Source organism: Dermacentor andersoni, chromosome 4, assembly GCF_023375885.2.
Source record: "Dermacentor andersoni chromosome 4, qqDerAnde1_hic_scaffold, whole genome shotgun sequence".
Classification (NCBI taxonomy): Eukaryota; Metazoa; Arthropoda; class Arachnida; order Ixodida; family Ixodidae; genus Dermacentor; species Dermacentor andersoni.
Genome location: NC_092817.1, coordinates 35,009,449 through 35,033,448, shown reverse-complemented (window position 1 = coordinate 35,033,448; position 24,000 = coordinate 35,009,449). Strand labels below are relative to the sequence as shown.

Here is a 24,000-nt window from a genome sequence, read left to right as displayed (position 1 = left end):
AATATATGCTTGACAAGTTATGAGTACTTTGATTCTAACCTAGCTATCTATTCTTAGTGATTACCTTTGTTAAGGAGTTCTCATAGTACTGTCTTTGGAACTCCTGTGAGACATTTCCTTTAACAGCTATAGTTGTGAAAATGAAGCCGGCTATGGGAGCTTGGAAACAGGTTCCCGTGCGGACGTTATTGGAAACGATTGCACGATGCGCCAAGTACCGCGATTGCAGAAAGCCGGAGCATCCGTCTCGTTTCTCTGCAGCCGGTAAGTGATACGGGGTGCCCATTATTGCAGTCGTATGTGAAGCAACTTTGACGCGCTTGACGTCAATGCGAAGAGCTGCCTTCAACTCGGAACAAAGCGTGTCTCTCACACTCGAGAACGCACGTCGACCGTGCGCGACCGATTGCGTGAAAGTTTGCTCGCACTTCGAGCCATCGAGTGTCATCAGAGGATCCGCGTTTGGTGCATTCCTCATGTTTCCTGTGGCGAACGTTCCTATTTAGCAAGCCTTATGAGATATCTTCGCCATGTTCCTCTTTCAGGAACACTACGCGCATGTCTTCAGCATTGATGCAAGTAATGGAAAACTCCAGGGCGCTATTCAGGCGCGTAATTATGTCTGACATGATCGCTGTTGGACAAAGTTGTATAAACTGTTTTAGTAGAAAAACCCAGTGCCGATGAACCTTTAATTTTATACACCAACAAAAGTACCAAAAACATGCTTGAAATAATATAAATCGCCACGGCTTTAGGCCCAGGTTACGGCCGCCTAATCCGTAACCCTGTTCAACGCGCGCCTCCGCTGTTGCTGGCATGTGTCGCTTTACGACAATGCGTTCACTGGCATCGAGCGCTATTGCGGCGAACGCGCAAGCTTATGTAAGCTCTATGTAAACCATACGGGAGTGATTTTGTGTCTATGGACAATCTACTGACCCCTGCACCCTGTGGCGCAAACTTTCCAAGCCCATATGGTTCGACCAGCAGGCAAAGTCTTTATTCCTACACGAAATCGATCCATTCCTGAGCTTCTCGTCGAACCAAATAACTGGCCTCACGATTAGCACACTCCTCATCATCTACGATTAGACGTAGCCTACAGGCCTCCCTTTGTCGGATCTAGCGAAAAAAATGTCCCCACATATATATATATATATATATATATATATATATATATATATATATATATATATATATATATATATATATATATATATATATATATATATATATATATATATAAGTGACGTGCACGTGTTTTGAAATCTTTATGTTGTGTTTAATTTCTTAACGTGTTGGTGTTGCGGCCGGGTAATCCTCTCCACGATGAGGTTCATGTACAAGTTACGTGAAAGGACTTCTGTGGACTACTTCACTCCTGCGTGATGGCACACTGCGTCGTGTACTGCAATGTGCTTTCCATGCTGGTGCACGTCCATTCTTTCTGTATTTCTAACGTGCTATTGTGTATAGTGCTTGTTGATATTTTCTCATTGGCTTTCTATTTCATATTCTTGCCTGAAAAAAACGAATATGGACTTTGGGATCTAACGAAGCGTACCTGTCTATTTTCTAAAACTAAAGAAGAAGAAACATGTGGTCTTGCACATTTGGTCTGTCCGTCTGTCCGTCTGTCCGTCCGTCCGTCCGTCCGTCCGTCCGTCCGTCCGTCCGTCCGTCCGTCCGTCCGTCCGTCCGTCCGTCCGTCCGTCCGTCCGTCCGTCCGTCCGTCCGTCCGTCCGTCCGTCCGTCCGTCCGTCCGTCCGTCCGTCCGTCCGTCCGTCCGTCCGTCCGTCCGTCCGTCCGTCCGTCCGTCCGTCCGTCCGTCCGTCCGTCCGTCCGTCCGTCCGTCCGTCCGTCCGTCCGTCCGTCCGTCCGTCCGTCCGTCCGTCCGTCCGTCCGTCCGTCCGTCCGTCCGTCCGTCCGTCCGTCCGTCCGTCCGTCCGTCCGTCCGTCCGTCCGTCCGTCCGTCCGTCCGTCCGTCCGTCCGTCCGTCCGTCCGTCTGTCTGTCTGTCTGTCTGTCTGTCTGTCTGTCTGTCTGTCTGTCTGTCTGTCTGTCTGTCTGTCTGTCTGTCTGTCTGTCTGTCTGTCTGTCTGTCTGTCTGTCTGTCTGTCTGTCTGTCTGTCTGTCTGTCTGTCTGTCTGTCTGTCTGTCTGTCTGTCTGTCTGTCTGTCTGTCTGTCTGTCTGTCTGTCTGTCTGTCTGTCTGTCTGTCTGTCTGTCTGTCTGTCTGTCTGTCTGTCTGTCTGTCTGTCTGTCTGTCTGTCTGTCTGTCTGTCTGTCTGTCTGTCTGTCTGTCTGTCTGTCTGTCTGTCTGTCTGTCTGTCTGTCTGTCTGTCTGTCTGTCTGTCTGTCTGTCTGTCTGTCTGTCTGTCTGTCTGTCTGTCTGTCTGTCTGACATAAGGTCGTCTGTCTGTCTGACATAAGGTCGGAAGCAGGCAGGAACAAGGAGACCGCCCTGCTCTCAACCTACGTGCTTCAAACATTCAAAGACAGTGCTTCCCTAATATCTTAAGTAAAGCTCTCTTTGGAGACAGCAACGCTGCTGTGCGACGGTGACGGTAACCGCGTGTTGCCTTTAGCATTTATTTTTTATTGAATGAGCAGCAAGGTTCTTTAGCATCGAAAGTCAGCTTTTGGTACAAAGAGAGAAGAAGCGAACGAAACCCCTGCCTTTTCTTTTTACTTTGTTCGCACGGCTTTCCTTGCTTAACTCCATGTTTTTTATATTTGGCCTTTGGAAGCTCGGAGGCAGCGCCAAAGAGAAAAACACACAGTGTGGGCTTGTTGCAAGCAACTGCGTGCTTTAAGCTAGTGAAGAGGCGCTTGCTCAACTCGTTACGCTCGACTTAACCGAAACGCGTCGGCGTGGTCTCCCTTGCCAAGGCGATCGAAACTTACGCAAACGGGGCTGCTCTCGCCGCCGTTATGATGTTGCGTGACGAAACCGCGACCGTTCATTCACCGAAGGAAGTCTTTCGTCTCCCCAAAAATGGTCTGTCGCAGGGACACGGTCGATGTCAGTGCTCTCATATCGCCGCGGACGTACAAGCAACAGAGCGCGCGCACTGACCGAAGAGATTGCGCGGTCATTGCCCCGTAGACGCTCACCATGATATTCTCTACGTGCCGGTTATATTGCCGCCGTTTTCTTCTCATAGATCGTACGACTGAGCGACATTAAATGGAATGAGTTTTATTCCCTCTAATCATTGCGTTGGCGTATACGCAATGCGACAGAACATCAGAATATGGTGTCTAAACTTTTATTTCGAAAGCAATTATGCGAACACGAGAGGCGCATTTTCGTCGTCGACTTCGGTGCCGCCGTGCTGTGACCGTATCAACGGTGCCGGCTCGGCTCGCGTGCGGAGGGGTAGAAGATCTCCAGAGGACCAAGCGACCCTTATGAAAGTGAGGAAAGTGAGGAGCTTCCCTTTTAGTTATCGTAACTTGTTTCTCTCCTGATGTTGGTTCGTGCTCTTAGGTAGGTACTCATGCAGGTTTATTTACCATTGCCGCCAGCCATGAGATTCTCTGAACGTCTCTGACTTTGCGTTTGATGTTCTTTGTTGCCATGCTGCTTACTATACCGGTCGCATACTTGATGGTAAGTTTCCTAGTTTTTTTTCCTCCACTGTGACTCAGTGCTTTTTCTGTACAAGTACCTCAACAGTCTCGAAACCGATTTACTTTCTCTCATATTCCATGGTCGTTCTTCAATACAAATTTTACTCTGAGCTTCCCTCACTTCTAAACTTGTCCTGCCCATATCAACCTGCACCGCATCATTTGTAGTCTTCCTGTGAGCGTCCAATGCGAGGCGTCCCACTGACCTTTCGTCGTTATCGAGTCCTGATTGAGCCCCTGACTTCAAGCAAACAACCGCATTTCCAAATGTAACTCTTGGAACAATTACAGATTTCCACATACACCGGGGCACCTCGTACCTATTGTATCCCCATAGCGCTATGTTTCGTTATGACAGGATTTCTGTTCCCATTAGCTATTATTATGTTTTCTTTTCAGGTTTTTCCATATATGTATTGCCTTCGTTTGCCCATACACCAAAGTATTTGCATTCTTTTACCCTAGGTTTTTCCTGGCCCTGTATCGACACTGTCTGTTCGCTGTTTTCATTGATTACCTAAAAGCTGATTTTTAACGCTAAATTTCAATCCCAAATCCTGATATTCCTGTCCACAGATATTAGCCAGACGTTGCACACCACTTTAACACCAGAGAGAGAGAGAGAGAGAGAGAGAGAGAGAGAGAGAGAGAGAGAGAGAGAGAGATATTCAGCTGGTCGTCTGGTCCCTTCGGGGAAAGGAATAATAGCACCTCTGACGATCCACTTCACTTGAATTTTTTTAAAGGGAGAGTGATATACGGAAGGTGTCCAGAGGTGGAGAGGCGTCTGCCCCTATGATCTCTCTGAACCTATCGGTCTAGGTGCAAGTAGTGGATGTTTTCAGCCCCTAACAGTCTCACAGACGGTGTCACAGTGTTGGCCTATAGCGCCGGTAGTCGAACAGGTGTCACTAGTTACTGCTTGATGACCACATGCAGCAGCTATGCCAAAACTGGCAGGGTAGTCGTGGAAACGTTCGCTTACAAAATAAAAGAACAATAACTACTATTGGAAAACCTGCCTCTTACGTTCAGAAAATTTGAGCGAGTGCCCTGCCTTTTGCGATCAGGAGCGGGCCGCCGTAGAAGGGTCGGACGATTTGCTTGATTCTTGCAGGAGCTATGACGTCGGAATTTATGCCAGGGTGATGTACGGAAGCAGCGGCTGCTTTTGGAAACGTGGCTGAAGGCATCTTCTCAAACCGGTTCCGAAAGCTTTGCTACACTTCGGCCCTTTCCTCTTTCCGGTGTTGTTACCAGGGGCCGCTAACCTTTTTTCACACACTTTCGTATTTGTGTTTGTTCGATTATTTCTTAGTGCGTATTTGAATGGTTTATTCGGGCCAGGTTATTGAAGGTGCCATGACCACTCCCTCTCGAAGTCCCTGAAGCAGAGTGAGATTACAAGGAAGGCAGCAAACAAAGAAAGGATGCGTCCCGTAAGACAAGATATTTTCTGACTGCAACGACGGAGCTGTTGTGTAAGCTAAGAAATGGGTCGATCGTATTCGTTCATCGTGTCCGACACTCCGTAACGCAAAGAGGATATTAGAGCGTGGTATACCTATGATCAAGTCCTCGAACATTCGGTTTCAACCCGAACGTTCTTACCACTACACCATAGCCGCATTGAGCAAGCGAACAGATAATACCTGCACTGCTAAAGCGGCCTTCGAAAAAAAAAAGCATATAAAAGCAAGAGTTTTAACGTCGAGACATTTGTTTCTTATTTGTATTTTTTTTAGAGCGCAGCTCTAGGCGCCCGTACCTGCGGCGAGCGTCGGTGTCGGTGGCGTAACCGAGCGAGCGAGCACAGCGAAAGATGAAAGAGCGAACGCGGAGCGGGATACTATAGGACGCGAACCGCGAACGGCGGAGGTCAATAGAGAGCTTTAGTTTAGGGGACGCAAGCGGCTTGCGTACTCAAGAGCTAGGGGCCACGGTACTATGCATGCGCAGACCCCCACGTCAGTATCTGTGCATGCGCAGTACCGTCGCCCCTAGTTCTTGCGTACGCAAGCAGCTTGCGTCCCCTAAACTAAAAATCTCTAATGAGAGCGGCCCCTTCAGTGACGTGCGCGCGGGAAACTGCTGTCATGCGGACCCACGCAACCGCTCGGTGTGTGCTAGTAACGGGTCTCAGCCGGACCGCTCGTTTCGTACTATCGCTCGCGCTTGTTTGCTTGGCGTGGTGTCGTTCGCGCTTGTTTCTATTGTCATGGTTTGCGATTGTCTTGGAATCTGATTATATTCCCGACGCATAGTGTGTAGTACTTCTTGGAAACCACGGAGCGCCAGCGATTACATTGGAGCTTTCGACGAGTCATGTATAAAAGCCGAGGCTCTTGACTCGCAGATTAGATTTTCGATGATCGCCGACTCTGCTACACGTCTCTCAAATTATTTGCCGCAATGTCTCGCGAAATTAAAACACTTATAGAGCTGCGCTCGAATTTCGCATTAGGGAGTATGGTAACCGCCGGTGGATTTTTTACGGAGCAAGGCTTTGAAACCTTGCTCCGTAAATGGAAGAAGAATCTTTTAGAAAGGGTATTTGAATGAGTTACTGACATAGCCGTGTAACTTTTAAGAGTTTCTAGGAGTATTTCAAGTAGCTGCTGGAGTTCTCTTACTAATCTTTTCCGTAGTTTCAAGAGATCGAAAAATGAAAGGGGGAAATGAGGGAGAGGGGCTCTTACAGATACCACGTGGAAGTCTTTAAGCATGTCGAACAATTAGGTACTCATAAACGTAACTATGGCCCAGAGCAACTGAGTTGAGAGAATAAGATTCCCTGAGGTCTGCAAATTTTTATTAAACCTTTTCTATTTCTCTCAAGCAGGGAACGATAAAACGAATGAATAAATATCCACGGACTTGAACGTAGTCATTAAAATCTCCATCTTCACTCCATCTTTTCACCTTCAACTATATAGGACCAAAACTCGCATTGCGAAACTCCATTCTGCGGTTCTCCGTTCAGTGTTGCTTTAAACTTAGCGGAAACGGCCAAGCCATTTCCCTTCGATGGCTTGGTGGTAGGGTTGCTAGATTTCGCATTTTTCGCCAACGCGGATTCAATTCTCAGTTGCAGCAGCCCCATTTCTGCGAGTGCTATACTAACATTTCAGTGCGTGCCGGACACTATAGGCGGTCGAAGCTCGCGCGCTGTTTTATACAGCGTGGCCTTCTTCTGAGTGTAGATGCATTTTAAAGGTGCCGCAGACGAAATGTCAAGACCATCGAAACGATAGGGGATGATCGCATCAAGATTGCCGTTGCCGCAGTCCTTGACGGACCGGCCACTCGTTACTGATCCCAAATGTCTATATTTCACGCACCTCAAGAGAAGAAACCTGCTCCTTGGAATCGTTTCGCGCTTGAGTTTCACCCTCAGCTTTGGTTGGAGACAGATGCTGGTTGTGCCACCTCTCCGGTTCAGTCATGCAACAGTTGTACAAGCAGGTTTAAATGACGCTCCAAGAGCCTCATCCAGTCTTTCTGCACTGAACGTTCGCACGCTGTACTCACACGCCCCGCAGTGGCTCGGCAGCTTTGACATTACTTCCGATTACGACACTGCAGTAGCGAGTTCATTCCTTGGCCGCGGCGGACGTAAGCCGATCATGTTGGATATGTAAACAAACAAAACACCTAGAGATTTCAGGGTCTGTTTCAAAGCATCTTGATGGTTAAAGACAATCCGGAGGCCTTCACAGCGGCGTACCTTACGTTGCAACCTTATGGCGCCGGTATCAATCAATCAATCAATCAATCAATCAATCAATCAATCAATCAATCAATCAATCAATCAATCAATCAATCAATCAATCAATCAATCAATCAATCAATCAATCAATCAATCAATCAATCAGAATCTGGATCATCACTCTATCGCTGACGTCGGCACAAATGTCAACATACTCGCAAATACACTCCAGCGAATTCTGCATCCAAGTATTTTTGCGCGCAACCAGTTCTGTCAATGAGTAGTGCTGCGTCTCTATGGTAGAAGAGTGTGTTTGCTGACGATACCCCACTCAGTTATAGACGCGGGTAATCTAACGCCGTATCGGCTTATCATTGATGCCCGACCACGCCACTTTTACTCCCACGATGACGAATACGTTCATGTCCCGCAGAGTCTTTCTGGCCTTTCGATTCTATCGAACGAGGGTCGCGGGGGAGGCGGCTCCGTTTCTCGAAACCCACATCTCTGCACGTCCAACTTCCGTCCTACATAACGACTATGGCGACCCAAGTGCATATACACCTAAGTTTCCGATTTAGTTACACCACCGCCGTCTGCGCCCAGTTCTGCTGCCGGAGCCAATTCACGCTCCGCGACAGAATGACCTACATCCGAAAATGATCTGCTCCAAAAAACGGTGTCCACTGAGGTGGCGTTCCGAGTGCCTCATTTCTACTTGCCTCGTTGGCAGGCTGCAATCGTCGCTCCGCGCCTCCTGCACCCGTTCCCCTTTCTCCTGCGCTGCTCCAGCCATCCCCTAACGGAGAGTAATTTGTTACCGCGGTGCCCGTTTAATAACGCTCGACGCATTCCTGTCGTCAGTGCTCTCGTGTCGCAACTTGAAGGCGTTCACTGATGGACTCTTTCCTCCTTTTCTTTTCTTTTCTTCTCTTTTACTTTTTTTTTCTTTTTTGCTCACTGCGAGTCATAGCACCTCTCCTTGGCGTTCGGCCGGGTGTCTTTCGAGATAGCGAAATTTCCTTTGCGCGAGCACACCGTAACTTTGCTTGCACTGAGATAGTGCGTGCAAGCTCCTTGCCCAGTGCGCCGAACCCGGAGAGGTTCGTCCCTCTTTCGACCTTCCTTTTTCGTGACCCGCACGACTATCTTTACTGCGGGTCCAGGCTCCTGTTCAGAGGCCGGCGAAAGAAAAGAAGAGAAAGAAAGAGAAGAAAAGAAGAGAACTGTCTTTGTTGAACCAAGCGTGAAATGCTTCCGTGCAGTCTGTGAAATGCGGCAAGACGCTCTAGTCGTAAAGAGAAAGAGACGTAGAAAAGAGCGCGGCGTTGGTAGACTGTACAGAAGGCAAGGGCAACATGCTGTGGGGGAGAGTACATGGAGAGAGGCACGTCGCGTGCGTTCGAAGAGCTAGGCTGGCAAAACGGAAGCGAGCGCGCATGTGTGAGAAGTGGTTCGGGCAGAAAGAAGTTCGATCTTTTTTTCGGCTTCCTTAGATAAGAGGCCCGCGGACAGAGGCCTTCCATTCAATAAGGCAAGAAAATGGAGCACCGGCGGGCCCCCCAAGTCGATTGGCCGTCTGCCTGCGCTCTGCGCTGCACTATATTTACAGTCCACTGGGTCCTACGCAAAGCCCCTGTTGTTCAGCCTGACTCTCTCGGTCTTTCTCCGGTATTGCGCTTTCGTTCGGTATTGACTTTATTGCCCCGTACTGGAAGTGCGCCGTTTTCTGCTGGCGAAGGTGCGAACAAGATAAGTTGAACATTCAAGTCTCGTTAGCGGAAAAGAAAACACCACTTTCTCACAGTGCGCAGTAGCATTTCCCGTTTTTTTTTTCTTCCAGTATTTTTGGATATCTGCCAACGAGGATGTGTAAAGGCTCTGCTCTTTCATCTTGGCATTTGCTTTTTTTTTTCTTTTTCTGGTGGAATGTCGTTTGCCTTCTTCTGTCAAGCATAGCATTCGCTTTCGGATTCGCCAGGACAAAATCATTCTCCTCGCGGAATGAACGGCCTTCTTGAAACATGGTTGCTGTCAATGTATTTATGCCCCGTTTTGTTGCCGCAGACTGAAATACAGAAAAAGAGAAAACGCAGATGACAATGGTTTAGCCAGATATTGTGTATGTGTCTGTGGGAGCCTCAGAAATACTCAGTGAAGGAAAGGCTAGGATAATAAGCAGGTTGCTCCTGTTTTGCTGCCGAAGAATGGAGAATATGGAAGAGGCTTGTAGTAGCCGTGTTCACTCATGTTATATGATGGTACGTTTGGATGATGGCGCTGCTTCGTGCAAGATAGCACTGGCCGATGCGTGCTGCAGTACGTAACGCAATTGAACAGTGTCATGTTTGGTAGACCTCGTAAGTACACGTGGTCGATGACGCTGCATCCTCTCCATGCGCACTACTATCAATCGTGATAAACCGCGTACTCCAGCGGCGGCTGCGCTTGGTGCGGCCGCGCGGGCCCTATCTAGAAAGTGATCTGCGATGGGGGCAGAGTGCGCCGAGTACTGATAGCTTCGTGCGCGCTGTGTTCTCGCCACTTAGTTCGCGCTGAAGTGAGAGGCAGCACGAAGGTCAATTCACTCGCTGCTGCGGGCCAAATCTTGAAAGCGACCTCACCTTAGGTGACGGACGGACGGACGGACGGGTTTCCTCGTCAGGTAGGCAAAGAAATGCTTACGCATTTGTAAGGTCATTGTGAATGTTCGGCTTGGTGAAGCTCATGTGTGCATTCTTTTTCTTTGCTTAAGTGCGTGCTTGCTCAACTTCTCTGGGGTCGACTCTGTTTTTGTGTATGTGTTGCATTGCGATGTTGTGCTGTTGGCTCGCACCCGGGCCACTTCCAGAGAACGCCTGCTTTGGAAAGGCGGTGGCCGGACGCTGTTCGGCGAAAAAGGGAGCGGCAGGGGGTTCTCGCGCACTGGTTCTGGCGAGCGCCATAAATCGCGCAGCGAGCCGCTGTAGCGGCATCTGGAGAAGGGAGTAATTGGGGAGTATTGGGTCGAGCCGAGGTGGCGCGGGCGGCTCGGGTGTTCCGAGCGGCCACCCCCGCCGGTGCGAGTTACGCAGCCCGGGCACATGGTCCCGCGGCTGTGGGTGAGAATGTGCGCGGCTGAGCGGGCAGTGTGAGCTGAGGCCTGAGAGACGATGGACCGATCTCGTCATGTGCCCGATCGGAGCAACGGACTGCTCCGAGGCCTTGATCAGCCGCATTGGTTAATGTGAACTCGCTTTCCTTGTTTGCTATATACCCATTGTAACTGTTACTTACTGCCTGTAAATAACTTCAGTTCGAATTATTGACGTCCAGCATCGTAAGTCCCGGGATACCGAAGCAGAGAGCAGTGCATCGGCTCAGGAAGAGCTGAGAGCGAACTAAAACACAAAGAAGGAAGAACCCGTCGGAGGAGGGAAAAACCTTACTGCATTTAAGAATGAATAAGGAAGGTATAAACCGGCAGTGTGGCAAGGGTGAGAGTGAGACGACTTAGTTCTTCACCGCAAAGATAAACGCGGCGGAAGAGTTCACAACACCGGCGCTTGCAACTCTCTCCTGCGGTAGCCATTCTAGTGAAAAATGAATGGACTTTCGTGTATAAGACGTTTAGCGACATGCGACATTTTGTTTAACGACGGCACAGTCTGGGAGGTAATCAAAGCCGCAAGTAAGGTTCTAGTATATGTATACCGTACAAAGTTGGTGGCGAATACCGATGAATTCCTAACATATTTCTCTAAAACAATGTCCTGCGTATTGATACCCTCACACTGTGGCCTGATCGGGAACGAACAGGCAAACGCTGAAGCGAAAACTGCTTTAGATGATGCTTGTGAAGTACGCATTCCGTTCTCACGTACAGACACAAACGCCCTACTTCGTCGCGTAAACCGCAACTCTACGTTAGAGCACTGGACCCAACCAGATCGGCGACACAAGCGATTACACAAATGGGACCAAGAAATGAAATTTCGTATGCCTCATAAGCTCAAAAGAAGCCACACGAGCATGGTGCACCGGATTCGCCTTGGTGTCGCATTCACCAACCGTTATAGACATATGATATAGGTGCCACTGATAATAGCCCAAACTGTGAATGCTGTGAGGTGCCAGAAACACTTGAACATATATTTTGTGTGTGTCCCGCCTACGCGCAAGAACGACAGCAACTTGTCTATTCCATTGAAAAGATCCATGAGAGACCGCTATCGGACGAGTTCCTTTTAGGTCCTTGGCCTAATGCAAACAGCGCAGCCCTGATAACAAGAGCCGCTATAGCTTTTCTCCAAGCCACAGGGCTGGACGCACGGCTTTAGAGAGGCCACAACTCTGTGAATTTGTATATACGCATCTCTTCCTTATACCATCATCATTCATCAGCCCTTTCCCTCCTCGTCCCTCTTCCACAGTGTAGAGTAGCAGGCCAGAGCAAGTTATAGCTCAGGCCGTCCTCTCTGCCTTTCTGTAAATAAATTTCTCTCTCTCTCTCTCCATGAATTCTTTTTGAATGCAGATTATTGAATTTGCTCAGATTTTCTCTACCTTGCGTCTCTTTTTATTGACACGCACAAATCAATGTGTTCCTACGAGACAAACAAATGAACGATTAGTTCCGTATGCAAGGACAAACTGTACACGGTGGCCTGAGGCACTGGTATAAATTGCCTACAACGTTAAATAAGTATGATGCCTCTCGTGATGTTTATATTTTGTGTGCCCCTTCCCACAAGTTGCGGTTGGCGCAGCATAGCATTCGTCATTTTTGATCCACTAAGCCTAATTTAACTAACAAACCAACCGCCCTTGATATATAACTTATTGAAGATGTTCTTATATCCTATTTGTTTAAATTTCTTTCTGGTATACGATTTTGGCGTAGGTCTTTCGTCCCTCATCGTTTCATATTGCTTCTCATATCTTTCATAGTTGAAACATTATTTCGCCATCGCGTGCTGACAGAACCAGCACTTGCGATTTATTCGTAAGTGCTGTTTTACCGCCCGGATGTCCCCGAGCTACTTTTTGTAGCTTTTTGTCTGGAGTTCACGACCTAACAGACTGAGACGAATAAAAGCATTCATTCATTCGAATGCCGAGTAATGCAGAGTGGTGGCTAGGTTGTAAGCATCTTCCCGTCTAGACGGCGCTGAGCGAAACAAAAGAGAACGTCTGTTTTAGGACCTTAAGATAACGACCTAACAATACGAACGTATATGAGGACTGTAGAGATAAGGTACGACTTCCTGTCGTTCTTCTTAGCTTATTTGGCCGAAGCAGTATCTCAGTTTATACTCTGTTAAAAGCACTTAGGCATTCTTTTATGGCAGCTGAAAAACTTCGCTAGTATATGACTTCTCAAAAGTGCGCTGTTATCTTTGAGCAGTGCCAGGCTTCCTTCATTGTAGGCTGGTCGTGTTAATGGCACGAAGTAATCCGCGAGCTGGTTCTACACGTGTGTCGAAGGGTCCTAGGAGATCTTTAAATAGACAGGGCACGTTAATCTTGTTTTACTTGTTACGAGACAAACCACACTGGTTTGACCTTTCTTGTTCCATCTAATCACACCTCACATTACAGAGGAAGAGACAGGCAGAAACATATAACGGAAGTTACGGAGGTTAACGGGACAAGCATCCGGTAGGCTATCCTCTACAATGGAAAAGGATTGAATAAGAACCTTGCTAGGCCACATGCATATAGAATAAACCGCATAGCTCTGCCAGAGGTTCTCACGTGGATCACTTATCATCGGAATACACATAAGTGCCATCAACTATCTCCTTCTGTACGATGGTTTCTGTGAGATCCTATAGAAGCCAAGTGGCACTCAGCTAGAGCACTCATAAATGAATTGTAAATACCTGCCTTTCTGCGCATAACATTTCAGATGTCTTTTTTGGGCGAAACAGCTGTGATGTGCGAGGCAAAGATACTTGGCGAAGATACGGCCAGTTTGGATAGAACTCGATGAGAATGAGCACGCACGTGCGATAAAGGGGATGGATATACGAATGAAGATAACAGTTATATAGATGAAGTAGCAGTTTGTAATAGATAACCGAAATATTACAGCAAAAGCAGTTAAGAGCTCGAAAGGAACTTTGCTGCGGTCGGTCGTCTGTCCTTGCCGTTACGCCGACGCGGTCACGTCGTCGTCGTCTGGCCACCTACTCATCCCCATCTTTATTTTTGCCATTATCGTCATCATCTGCATCACCATCATCATCATCATCATGTTCACTGCTGGGCAAAGGCCCCTTCCAGCAATCTGGAATAATTCCGTAAGGGGAATGGAAACGCGACTTTACTCGCTACTTGCATTATGAGATTGGAACTCATGTCCCAAGACAATGTGCAGTTGGGAGCTGGACATGGTAACCACTGCGCTAGGGCGCAGCTTTAGCTCTTTGTTCATTTTGCAGGGTTTTGCATTCCACATAGACTCGTAGAGTGGGGTGACTTTGGTGTATGCAAGTATTTCGGAAGCCACAACGGGCAATAGGCGGTGTCTTTCTTTCCGAGGTTTGGGAGCGGGAGGGGGGAGTGCGGGCACTCACTTCCCCGGGGACCGGGAGGTATGGGAAGGGGGGCTAATATGACAGCAGAAGGTTGATGTGGGCGAGTTGGTTTAACATACTTGAAGAAAAGAAACAAGCGCTACAAAGACGCGGACTAGCGCCTGTCCGTCGTACTTGTTCTTCTCTTAGTCCGCGTCTTTGTAGCGCTCATTTCTTTTCTTCAAGAGGCTAATATGGAAATTGGAAGGGGGTGGAAGAGGTGGCACACTCCCTAGCTACGCCACTGCCGGTGACGGCTCTGTCTGCGTAACAGAAGCCACTCTCGAAGGCCACGTTTTTGCTAACTGCATGCGCCGGAAGAAACTGCGGAGCCGGAAACATGTGATAGACGCCTTGTTTAAGAAGTTTCCTGTACTCTAGCGGACGCGGACGACATCGTCTGCATTGCACGGAAGACGAAGATGGAGGTGTACCTCGTGAGAGTCTACTGCTGTCGCAGTTAAATGAGTTCAGAGCATGCGGAATCGCTGTAGTCTGTTAATTTTTACTTACTTCACCGTATTGTCAATCAACGAGCGTCGAGGTAAATGCTCAAATATATTGACTGATAATGATCAACGAATTCCAGGGACTGATCGAAGCTATGCTCAAATATATTGACTGATAATGAGCAATGAATTCCAGGGGCTGATCGAAGCTGCAGCGCGAGGTTAAGTAAATCATCATCATCATCAGCCTGGTTATGCCCACTGCAGGGCAAAGGCCTCTCCCATACTTCTCCAACTACCCCGGTCATGTACTAATTGTGGCCATGTTGTCCCTGCAAACTTCTTAATCTCATCCGCCCACCTAACTTTCTGCCGCCCTCTGCTGCGCTTTCCTTCCCTTGGAATCCATTCCGTAACTCTTAATGACCATCGGTTATCTTCCCTCCTGATTACGTGTCCTGCCCATGCCCATTTCTTTTTCTTGATTTCAACTAAGATATCATTAACTCGCGTTTGTTCCCTCACCCAATCTGCTCTTTTCTTATCCCTTAACGTTACACCTATCATTCTTCTTTCCATAGCTCGTTGCGTCGTCCTCAATTTAAGTAGAACCCTTTTCGTGAGCCTCCAGGTTTCTGCCCCGTACGTGAGTACTCGTAAGACACAGCTGTAATAAACTTTTCTCTTGAGGGATAATGGCAACCTGCTGTTCATGATCTGAGAATGCCTGCCAAACGCACCTCAGCCCATTCTTATTCTTCTGATTATTTCACTGTCATGATCCGGATCAGCAGTCACTACCTGTCCTAAGTAGATGTATTCCCTTACCACTTCCAGTGCCTCACTACCTAGTGTAAACTGCTGTTCCCTTCCGAGACTATTAAATATTACTTTAGTTTTCTGCAGATTAATTTTTAGACCCACCCTTCGGCTTTGCCTCTCCAGGTCAGTGAGCATGCATTGCAGTTGGTCCCCTGAGTTACTAAGCAAGGCAATATCATAAGCGAATCGCAAGTTACTAAGGTATTCTCCATTAACTCTTATCCCCAATTCTTCCCAATCCAGGTCTCTGAATACCTCCTGTAAACAGGCTGTGAATAGCATCGGAGAGATCGTATCTCCCTGCCTGACGCCTTTCTTTATTGGGATTTTGTTGCTTTCCTTATGGAGGACTACGGTGGCTGTGGAGGCGCTATAGATATCTTTCAGTATTTTTACATACGGCTCGTCTACACCCTGATTCCGCAATGCCTCCATGACTGCTGAGGTTTCGACTGAATCAAACGCTTTCTCGTAATCAATGAAAGCTATACATAAAGGTTGGTTATATTCCGCACATTTTTCTATCACCTGATTGATAGTGTGAATAGGGTCTATTGTTGAGTAGCCTTTACGGAATCCTGCCTGGACCTTTGGTTGACGGAAGTCTAAGGTGTTCCTGATTCTATTTGCAATTACCTTAGTAAATACTTTGTAGGCAGCGGACAGTAAACTGATCGGTCTATAATTTTTCAAGTCTTTGGCGTCCCCTTTCTTATGGATTAGGACTTTGTTAGCGTTTTTCCAAGATTCCGGTGCGCTCGAAGTCATGAGGCATTGCGTATACAGGGTGGCCAGTTTCTCTAGAACAATCTGCCCACCATCCTTCAACAAATCTGCTGTTACCTGATCCTCTCCAGCTGCCTTCCCCCTTTGCATAGCTCCCAATGCTTTCTTTACTTCTTCCGGTGTTACCTGTGGGATTTCGAATTCCTCTAGACTATTCTCTCTTCCATTATCGTTGTGGGTGCCACTGGTACTGTATAAATCTCTATAGAACTCCTCAGTCACTTGAACTATCTCATCCATATTAGTAATGATATTGCCGGCTTTGTCTCTTAACGCATACATCTGATTCTTACCAATTCGTAGTTTCTTCTTCACTGCTTTTAGGCTTCCTCCGTTCCTGAGAGCATGTGCAATTCTATCGATATTATACTTCCTTATGTCAGATGTCTTACGCTTGTTGATTAACTTCGAAAGTTCTGCCAGTTCTATTCTAGCTGTAGGGTTAGCGGCTTTCATACATTGGCGTTTCTTGGTCAGATCTTTCGTCTCCTGCGATAGCTTACTGGTATCCTGTCTAACGGAGTTACCACCGACTTCTATTGCACACTCCTTAATGATGCCCACAAGATTGTCGTTCATTGCTTCAACACTAAGGTCCTCTTCCTGAGTAAAAGCCGAATACCTGTTGTGTAGCTTGATCTGGAATTCTTCTATTTTTCCTCTTACCGCTAACTCATTGATCGACTTCTTATGTACCAGTTGCTTCCGTTCCCTCCTCAGGTCTAGGCTAATTCGAGTTCTTACCATCCTATGGTCACTGCAGCGCACCTTGCTAAGCATGTCCACATCTTGTATGATGCCAGGGTTAGCGCAGAGTATGAAGTCTATTTCATTTCTAGTCTCGCCGTTCGGGCTCCTCCACGTCCAGTTTCGGCTATCTCGCTTGCGGAAGAAGGTATTCATTATCCGCATATTATTCTGTTCCGCAAACTCTACTAATAACTCTCCCCTGCGTTTCCTAGTGCCTATGCCATATTCCCCCACTGAATTGTCTCCAGCCAGCTTCTTGCCTACCTTGGCATTGAAGTCGCCCATCAGTATACTGTATTTTGTTTTGACTTTACCCATCGCCGATTCCACGTCTTCATAGAAGCTTTCGATTTCCTGGTCATCATGACTGGATGTAGGGGCGTAGACCTGTACAACCTTCATTTTGTACCTCCTAATAAGTATCACAAGACCTGCCACCCTCTCGTTAATGCTATAGAATTCATGTATGTTACAAGCTATGTTCTTATTAATCAGGAATCCGACTCCTAGTTCTCGTCTCTCCGCTAAGCCCCGGTAGCACAGGACGTGCCCGCTTTTTAGCACTGTATATGCTTCTTTTGGCCTCCTAACTTCACTGAGCCCTATTATATCCCATTTACTGCCCTCTAATTCCTCCAATAGCACTGATAGACTCGCCTCACTAGATAACGTTCTAGCGTTAAACGTTGCCAGGTTCATATTCCAATGGCGGCCTGTCCGGAGTAAATGAAGGTTGCCAATTGCTACGCGTGACGTGTTTCCTTGAGACAGTGCAAGTTTGCTTGCGGTCCATTTATTTCACGTGGTGAACGGAGAATACTCCATAAAAAAAAATGATGTTGCGCTATATTACGTTGTTTCCTTTCCGAGACATGCAGGACTGAAACATCTGCGAATCGTCGGGCAGTGGGAAGACTTCCGGCGCTTCCGTTCTTTCCTCTCCTACCTTAATGTCCCTGTACACCGTCCACCAATGACATGGGCTGGCTCTGCCACCGGTGTCACGTAAGTGAGACGAAGGTACGCGCTCACGCGAGTTCTTCGTCAGCAGCGAGCTTGTTAGGACGCGGCAGGGGGTCCAGTGCAGAGACAACATAAATGTGCTTGAGTCTTAGACATAGATAGTTTGCGTAACAATAACCATAAGAGGCATTGTAGAGGGGACGGACACGAATGCCGATCTGTCGCATAAATGTGCGAACTGCATTTAGAATTTGTCCAAGACAATTATCATAGCATTTCTGATACCCACTGCGGTGACTCAGTGGCTATCACGTTCTGTTTCCGAGCGCGTAGTCGTGGGTGCGATTCCCGGTCGCAGCGGCCGCATTTCGATGGGGCCGAAAAAAATATAGAAAAAGCTCTTTTGATTGGATTTAGGTGGACGTTAGAAAAAAAAGTCAAAATTAATCCGGCTCCCTCCACAAAAGCATCAGCCGGTCCAATCTGCGTTTATGAGCCCCAGAGCTATTTTAATTATTTTTATTTGTAATGGACGCTCAGTGCTACTCACTGAGATTTCAAAATACATCAATAGCCACGTGAGTCTTCTCGAGTTGAAGATTTCGCCGTTTAATGTTCGTGCAGGCTTGTTTAAATGCAGTACACTTCGCACGATGCTGAATGCCGGAATTCCTTGCAATGTTTGGGGATCCTGCGAAGTGTAAACAAATGGACAAGTGCAAATGTTGTGCGATAGCTTAATGGTTAGCGCCCCCGGCTCTAAACCACTAATTGCCGGCAAAGTGTGAGCTCGAATTCCAGTAACGACGACTGGCAGAAGTGTTGATCGTGTGGTGGGGGTGAAGCTGTGGGCGAGGAGGCAGCCTCGCGAGCGTCAACACATCTACGATGGGTTGCAACGGAAATGACGGTCGAACGTACGGCGCAGGAAAGCCAGTTTCAAGACTTTTAAGTGCTGTCCCAGTAAATCACAAATGACAGGTTTGAGGGAAAAAGCGATTATGTATATCCGCACAGCTGAATATAATGAAAGCGTAAGTTCTTTACCTCTGCATATCTTCCCGCTATACGACGAACCTTCTAGTCCACATTAGGTTAGATCACCTCGACTCATGACTATTCTTGCAAACAAAAGTACTTGCTCCGTTTTCATATGCGCTAAGCCGAGAATGCACTTCAGCACGTGGATTGGAATGGTTCCTACAGACATGAGTGACCACCTGTACTCTTGATGCGAACATCCGAATCCACTCAGCTTCAGTGTTCTTTATTTATTTATTTCCTTCTTTCTTTCTTGCTTTCTCTCTCTTCCTTTTTTTCTATATTTTATTTTTTCTCGGAGTACCCTTCTTGCGCGTGCGTAGCAAATCAGACGCGTATGCGGTTTACCATTTATAGTGGAAAGCTGAAGGGAATCGCCATAATAGTATAGTTTCGTGTTTGTAGTTACAAACTTTACGGCAGATATGTTTACTGTGTAAAGCTGAAGGGAATCGCCATAATACTATATTTCTGTGTTTCTAGTTACAAACCTTACGGCACTTGTGTAATGTTGAAAGGAATCGCCATAAAGTATATTTCCATGTTCCTATATTTACAAACGTTACGGGCCATATGTTTATTGCGTAAAGTTTAAGGCAATCACCATAACAGTATAGTTTCGTGTTTCTAGTTACAAACTTTACTACACTTGTTGTGTAATGTTGAAGGGAATCGCCATAATAGTATAGTTCCGTGTTTCTAGTTTCAAACATTACGGCACTTGTTTAGTGCATAAAATTGAAGGGAATCGCCATAATAGTATAGTTTCGTGTTTCCAGTTACAAACTTTACTGCACATGTTCACTGTGTAAAGTTTGTGAATGTTTATCATCAGAGTGTTGAACTTGCTTTCATCTTTGCGCATCCCTCTTGCTATGTCATCATCATCCCTCATCACATCTTTATGTCCCCGTTCCCCCTCCCCCTGTGCAGAGTAGCAGGCTAGAGCACCTTAGCTCAGGCCGACCTCTCTGCCTTCTTTCAATTAAATTATCTCTCTCTCTCTTGAAGGGATTCACCATAATAGTATAGTTCCCTGTTTCTAGTAAAAAACTTTACTGCACTAGTGTAATGTTGAAGGGAACGCCATAATAGTATAGTTCCGTGTTTCTAGTGTCAAACATTACGGCACTTGTTTAGTGCATAAAATTGAAGGGAATCGCCATAATACTATAGTTTCGTGTTTCCAGTTACAAACTTTACTGCACGTGTTCACTGTGTAAAGTTGAAGGGATTCACCATAATAGTATAGTTCCCTGTTTCTAGTAAAAAACTTTACGGCATTCGTGTAATGTTGAAGGGAATCGCCATAATAGTATAGCTCCGTGTTTCTAGTTTCAAACATTACGGCACTTGTTTAGTGTATAAAATTGAAGGGAATCGCTATAATAGTATAGTTTCGTGTTTCCAGTTACAAACTTTACTGCACATGTTCACTGTGTAAAGTTGAAGGGATTTGCCATAATAGTATAGTTCCGTGTTTCTAGTTTCAAACATTACGGCACTTGTTTAGTGCATAAAATTGAAGGGAATCGCCATAATAGTATAGTTTCGTGTTTTCAGTTACAAACTTTACTGCACATGTTCACTGTGTAAAGTTGAAGGGATTCACCATAATAGTATAGTTCCCTGTTTCTAGTAAAAAACTTTACGGCACTCGTGTAATGTTGAAGGGAATCGCCATAATAGTATAGTTCCGTGTTTCTAGTTTCAAACATTACGGCACTTGTTTAGTGCATAAAATTGAAGGGAATCGCCATAATAGTATAGTTTCGTGTTTCCAGTTACAAACTTTACTGCACATGTTCACTGTGTAAAGTTGAAGGGATTCACCATAATAGTATGGTCCCCCTTTCTAGTAACAAACTTTACGGCACTCATGTAATGTTGAAGGCAATCGCCGTAATAGTACAGTTCTGTGTTTCTAGTTACATACTTTACTGCACTTGTGTAAAATTGAGGGGCATCGCCGTAATTGTATATATATATATATATAATTTCATGTTTCTAGTTACAAACATTACGGTACTTGTGTAATGTTGAAGGGAATTGCCATAATAGTATAGTTCCGTGTTTCTAGTTACAAACTTTACGGAACATGTTTACTGTGTAACGTTGAAGGGAATAGCCATAATAGTATAGTTGCGTGTTTCTAGTCACAAACTTTGCGGAACATGTTTACTGTGTAACGTTGAAAAGAATAGTCATAATAGTATAGTTGCGTGTTTCTAGTTACAAACTTTACGGAACATGTTTACTGTGTAACGTTGAAGGGAATCGCCATAATAGTATAGTTTCGTGTTTCTATTTACAAACTTTACGGCACTTGCTTAGAGCGGAAAATTGAAGGGAATCGCCATAATAGTATGAACTAGTTCCGCGTTTCTGAATTTTAACAGGAGCGTTATTTCATTTGAAAGGCGACCTTCGCTCCCGGAAATCGAAGCCACACCCTTATGCCTAGCAGAGGATAGCCATAGCCACTAAGCCACCATGGCGCGTCGAAAACAGAATATCTATAGTCCACATAGTGCGCATAGAATGCGAATCGCGCACATATTTATTCATAGCGTCTCGTCTTATCTATTTTTTGTCTACCCCTCGCTAAATAAGCGTTAAAATGTTCAGTAGTCCAATCTACGTATAGTCAGGTCTCGCATATCATATAAAGCTGTATACCTTTATAATATCTCAGCTATTTTAGTCATACAAGATTATAGCATACCGCAATAACTCGATTAAATAATGTGTTCCCGAATAGATTACGAGGTGCAACTTAAGCGCTACAAAATTATAAAGAAAGAAAGAAAGAAAGAAAGAAAGGAAGAAATAGAAGATAAATTTAAACCTGTGCTTCAATACAGTTGACTTTGGGTCATAAAGACAAAGAGACGTTTAAACGCGTGATTGATACTCAACTTGAATACTATACAAGCAGCATGAGTGATGTGCCAGAATGCTGAACAAGTCGGCGTATTATATTCGAGATTTTACGGTTTTCGAGAACTGACAGTACCGCTTTTGTTCTGCCCGCTCACCTTATAAACCTTGCCGCATAATCCGGCACCGACGCATTGTACCACTCGTATAACCGACTAAGCCGAATAAATCTACAGTGCCTAAACATAGCCCTTCTGTCTCAGGTGCATTCCGTAATAGATCTCCATTTGCATTTTAATGGACCTCTTGTGCGCTGTCACGAAACGCCACTCGTTATACGACCTCCTTTGTAGTACAAGGCACGGGATTATTTCCAGGCACGGGGCTATTATCTCCGGAGCACGCCATTCTTCTATACGGCTGCCGTTTTAACTGCTGAGCTCAAGCATCGCTGCACGCTGTCTGAAAGGATAACAATGGAGGCTGTAAAGCTGAATGAGCGCTTCCCTACTTTATGACTGGCGGCCTAAGTGGTAGCACACGTGCGGTATAAAGTGAAATCATCTTGATATCCCGTAGACGGAAACGAAAGGATGCGAAAAGTCGGAAAAAACTATACACTTGATTCAAACAAAAAAAAGAAAAAAGAAAATCTGCAGATTCACTAGGGGCCTAATAGATTCACTTTTTTTTTTCAGTCATTGCAACAAGACTTTGCTTGCTTAACCGGTCACATTGCCGGCAAATCTCATAAGGGTCGTTTCCTTATCGGCTTTGGCTCGGAGTGCCATGTACAGCGCAAATGGAAGACGCAGGATAGAGAAATACGCGATGAGGAGAAGCGTTGACTACCAACTGGGGCTCTTTACTTTAAATCTCCCCGCACCTCTCCCCCCACTCCTCCACTTATAGCCCCCGCTAAACCAAACAATAAAAAGGTAGAAAAAGAAAGAATGCATAGAAGTAAAAAGCTAAAGTTACATGGTCACCATCTCCCCGTGCACGCTCTCGCGCTTTTCAAAAACAACAATTCTTCAGAAAGAAGGATTTATGGTTTGCTGACGCGCACGCTATCCTCTCACGCTACTGCGTTTTATTTTTTTTCTTATTTTACTTCTCAGTAATTCTCAGTAAAGTTACTTCCTCCTCTTCGTCCTTCTCTCCTGCTATCTGTTCAGCTTCCATAATTATGCGTGCGCTGTCATCGGTGTGTTTGCCTGTGACAGGCGTGCGCTAAAACTGAGAACAGCCGCAAGCGTGACAACGAAGTGCCAGGAATGGTTCTTCCCCGTTGCGTACGTTGTGGCAGAGTTCCAGCGCAAGGCTGTCGAGCACATTATTCGGCACTCTCCTCTTTATAGAGTCGGCCCCTCGCAACTGTGCTAGCTCGTCTTGATTACGGGCCGCTTTCGAAAGAGACTATTTGAGAAAGTTCATCTCGCGAGCCGTCGCAGCAATAGCCCACAAAGGCTCTTTTGTGCTTCTTCGCCCCAGGTGCTGCTGCTGGTGGTGGTGGTGGTAGCAGTATACAGTAGTAGTAGTAGTAGTAGTAGTAGTAGTAGTAGTAGTAGTAGTAGTAGTTAATAGTTAGTAGTTAGTAGTAGTAGTAGAAGAAGAAGAAGAAGAAGGAGAAGAAGAAGAAGAAGAAGAAGGAAGAAGGAAGTCGCTAGTTGTAGTAGTAGTAGTAGTAGTAGTAGTAGTAGTAGTAGTAGTAGTAGTAGTAGTAGTAGTAGTAGTAGGACAATAAGAAGAATAGGAATAGCTGATAGCAGTAGCAGTAGTAGTTGTCGGCGTTGTTGTAGCAGTCGCAAACGTTACTTTAAAATGAGGTCATATGATGCTTTGGGGCAAGTGAGTCTGGAAGCCTATCGGCCGCTTGCTCCAATGAAGCGTCGGTGTAGTATTCCTGCTTGGTGGTCTTCTTGCTTAGTTGTCTTCCTGCATTGCGGCCATAGTCAGCCACCATAGTCAGCCACATAGGAGTTGCTGTCTGGCCGGCACATGTATGTCCATTGTTTTCTGGTGAAGTGATTAGGGCTAGTGATTTTGAGACTTACTGACGTTAACTGGCTTGCGTTGACGCCTTTGTGTGGGTCTACATGCTGCGCCTGCCTTCTGTTATGACTATTTGTTCTTGCTTTTTTTATAGTTCCCCTACCCACTAGTGTATAGCAGCAAACTAAATTTCTTGTTCTTACAGAATTTCCTGCTTTTCGTCTTTCTGTCGTATTTCCCCATCTCAATGCTTGATATGCGGGCCCACTACTGAGCTCGATGTGAACCAACTGGCTCAGAAGCGCCGCTTCTCATTACTTTCTTGCGTTGTTGCGTCACATACACGGTCACCCACAGTGCCCTGCACTAGCAGTAGTACGTGCTTCCCACGACTTCCGCCTCGCGTGG

At 46.2% G+C, this 24,000-nt stretch overlaps 1 protein-coding gene across 1 annotated transcript in view; it reads right to left on the bottom strand.

Annotated features, from left to right (window-relative positions):
• The window catches only part of LOC126536910 (reactive oxygen species modulator 1), a 95,333-nt gene that overhangs the window by 70,901 nt on the left and 432 nt on the right, over window positions 1–24,000 (bottom strand). The gene's annotated exons all lie outside the window — the stretch shown is intronic.